The sequence below is a fragment of the Hevea brasiliensis genome, chromosome 13 (genome assembly GCF_030052815.1).
Source record: "Hevea brasiliensis isolate MT/VB/25A 57/8 chromosome 13, ASM3005281v1, whole genome shotgun sequence".
In the NCBI taxonomy this organism is placed as follows: domain Eukaryota; kingdom Viridiplantae; phylum Streptophyta; class Magnoliopsida; order Malpighiales; family Euphorbiaceae; genus Hevea; species Hevea brasiliensis.
Window position 1 is genome coordinate 45,687,416 of NC_079505.1, and position 3,444 is coordinate 45,690,859.

Below are 3,444 nucleotides of genomic sequence, written 5' to 3' on the forward strand. Positions count from 1 at the left end.
GTAAGAAAGAAGATAACCCTACAGTAGCTGAATACTGGCTGGAAAGAATAGCAAGGGTCCTTCAGCAACTCCATTGCACTCTTGAGTAGAATTTAGAGGGTGCTGTGTCCCTACTTCAGGAGGATGCTTATCAATGGTAGGACATAGTATCAAGGGTGGTACAATCGGTTCAAATAACCTGAGATTTCTTCCTTGCTGAGTTTAGAAAGAAATATATCAGTCAGGTATATCTCGAGGCAAAAAGGAGAGAGTTCATCAGTTTGAGACAGAGACAGTTGTTTGTAGCAGAGTATGAGTGGGAATTCGTCAGATTGAGTAGATATGGCAGAGAAATAATCCCCACTAAAGCTGAAAGATGCAGAAGGTTTGAAGAGGGGCTAAATGATAACATTAAGCTGCTTATCACATCCTTAAGGATCATAGACTTTACACAGTTGGTTGAGGCTGCACTGAAGGTTGAAAGGGTTAGAAATGATGAGCAAAGCAAAAGAGACAGGTAGCAAAAGAGGGGTCCAGGTCAAGCCAGTTCCTCATCTGCACCCAGTAAGAAGTTCAGAGGCCCTCAGGCTCAGAGTCAGTCTAGTCACAGAGGCCCAGATCTCAGTTTACACCTCAGAGAGGCTAGTCCACTCCATTAGTGGGCAACTCTCCAGGGATGGTATTTAAGGGACCAACCCCAGTAATTTCTGCAGCGTGCCCACATTGTAATAAGTGGCACAGAAGCGAGTATTAGTGACTGACTAGAGGATGTTTCCAGTGTGGGTCTACTGAGCATTAAGTGAGAGATTGCCCACGGAGAAATGTTGCAGTAACTCCAGTACAAGCAGATAGATCCACCCCTGCAGCTCAAAAGGGTAGGAGACCAGGTAAATCAGAGGTAGCTGGTGTCACACCCTACTCCTCCGTAAGATGTAACATGATCCCGTAGTACACCTAATGAATTACTGTACTTCACCTACCGGTAACCCATTAAATATACTACAAGGGATTTTAAATCAACGTGACATTTAAATCATCGATTAAAATCTGGTGTTATAAAAATTTTTCAAAATTTCGATAGAGTGTCGACTGTATTTTTGAGAAAATAGTTCTTCAAACCTGAAAAAGAAAATACTCCCAATATGTTTTCCCAAATACAACTCCAATAAACGTCATTTTATCTCACAATTCAATCTCAATAATCAAATCATTTCATTTTCAAACCAACCTCATCATAAAAGAAACATTTCATTGATTACACAACTCAAAAATTAATATTACAAAACTATTCAGGTAAATGAAATCTCAAATTTACATTTAGAATAATTTACATTTAATTACATACCAAAATATTTTACAAGAGTTTTTATACAACTGCTCAAATAATTTACATACATATTATTACATGCATACATCAAAACCTATGTACATGGGTATACCTATGATATACCTGGAGCTGATCTGAATGTATCTTCAAAGAAGCTTACTCAACTGCTCTATGCTCTTTTCACCTGCGATAGCATACAAAGCTATCGCTGAGTGGTGAACTCAGTGGTGCACAACTATAATTTAAAACATAGTACAATATACATTGACAAAATTATAATAATTAATTTGAAAGTCTCGAAATTTAACAAAATTTCAAAAGTCAAAATCTTCGTTGCCAATAATATAAATAATTAGTTAAAATGACTTTGAGCAATAAATTCAATTTATCAAATCACAACTGGACATCTAAAGTAATTTCAGCAATCATGGAAATAAAAATTAATTCCAACAAAATCAATTATGCATAAATCCCATTTGAAATCGAAATTCTTTACTATTCTAAAACCACTCTTTATCTCACTAATTGTGCAAGACTAATCTGAGAGGGCCATCTTCAGGGTGATTCTAACTCCCTATGGTCGGAGAGGTCGAATCATCGTGCACAGTACACATCACAATAATGAAACTTCTGAAAGGGCCATAACATAAAAACTTAGATCTAACCTCTAATAAGAGAAGAATCTAAGCCTGTGCATGTACCATGGTAATCAAAACAAAGCTAACTCCATTATCTCCTCAACAAATGAGAGAGACATGTAATAACCTAGTCAAGCATCTATAGTGAGATACAAAACAATATCATCAATCTCTTTGTCCTTTTTGTGAGCATAAATCATAACACAATTTGATTCAAAGTCAATTCCAATATCCAATAATTTTTATGCTCATCACAATTCAAAACATAAATTTGTATTTTTCCATGCAAATTGCCCATCACAATTCAAAACATATTCTATCACAATTTTCCAAAACATAATTTATTCAATCCACAACAATGCTTAATACTTGTTGAAATACCATTTCACAAAGCTAAATTCATATATACTATAATAATTTCAATAATCATTGAATTAAATCCAATACTTGATAAACATAATACTTAAGGAAAATAACTTCATTTAATCATATGAAATGTTCAGAACAAAATCAATTAAAAACTAGTTGTGCACAAACCTCTGATGAGTCGCCGCTTGGCCTTGACTCAATGTTTCTTTGTCACACCCTACCCCTCTCTAAGGCATAACATGATCCCGTAGTATACCTAATGAATTACCAACTCCGTCTACTGATAACCCATTAAGTACACTACAAGGGATTTTAAAAACTTTTCTTACTTCTTTTACAGTGGTGAGCACTATTTACAGGTGTTAAAAACTTTGGTGAACTGAAGTGAAACAACTAACTCATTTGATTTATTTGGAATATCTGTAAAAATTTTGGCAAGGTGCCATTTGTATTTTGGACAAAACAGTTCTTCAGAAAACCTGTAAAAAGCACTTCAATTATTTTCCAAATCTCAACTCCAACATTTTTCTCAATACAACACATTCCTCAACTCAATTCCATAGAAATTTTTCAAAGTCTGAGATAAGGAAATATAATACAATTTTTACAAGTCAAATAACTCATAATAAATTTACAACTTCAAGGTACAATTTGAATTTACAACTGCTCAAAACCAAAAACAAAATGTACATACAAAGGTCATACATTACAAGATAAAATGAAAAATATTGATATACTCATTATACTGTAATCCTCACTGGATGTATTAGCACCTAGTCTCACGCCTGTCTGCCTCTCTACTCGCGACAAAGAATAAAGCTATCACGAGACAATGTCTCAGTGGTGCACAACATTAACCAAATACACTTTTAATGCATAAGTCATAAATCATATCAATAGTGGATACTTAAAACCTTAGTTAAATTCAAGACAATGAATGTCATAAGGATTTTAAACTCAAATTCACAAATTATCAAAATTCATAATAATGTAATTTAGTCAAATAGTTTAAGAATACCGTATTGCCAATTCATGCACAATTTGATCAAATAACTGAATAATACCTTTTGCAAATCAATAATACAATTCGATCAAATAATCGAATAATATCGTTTTGCAAATCAATAACAC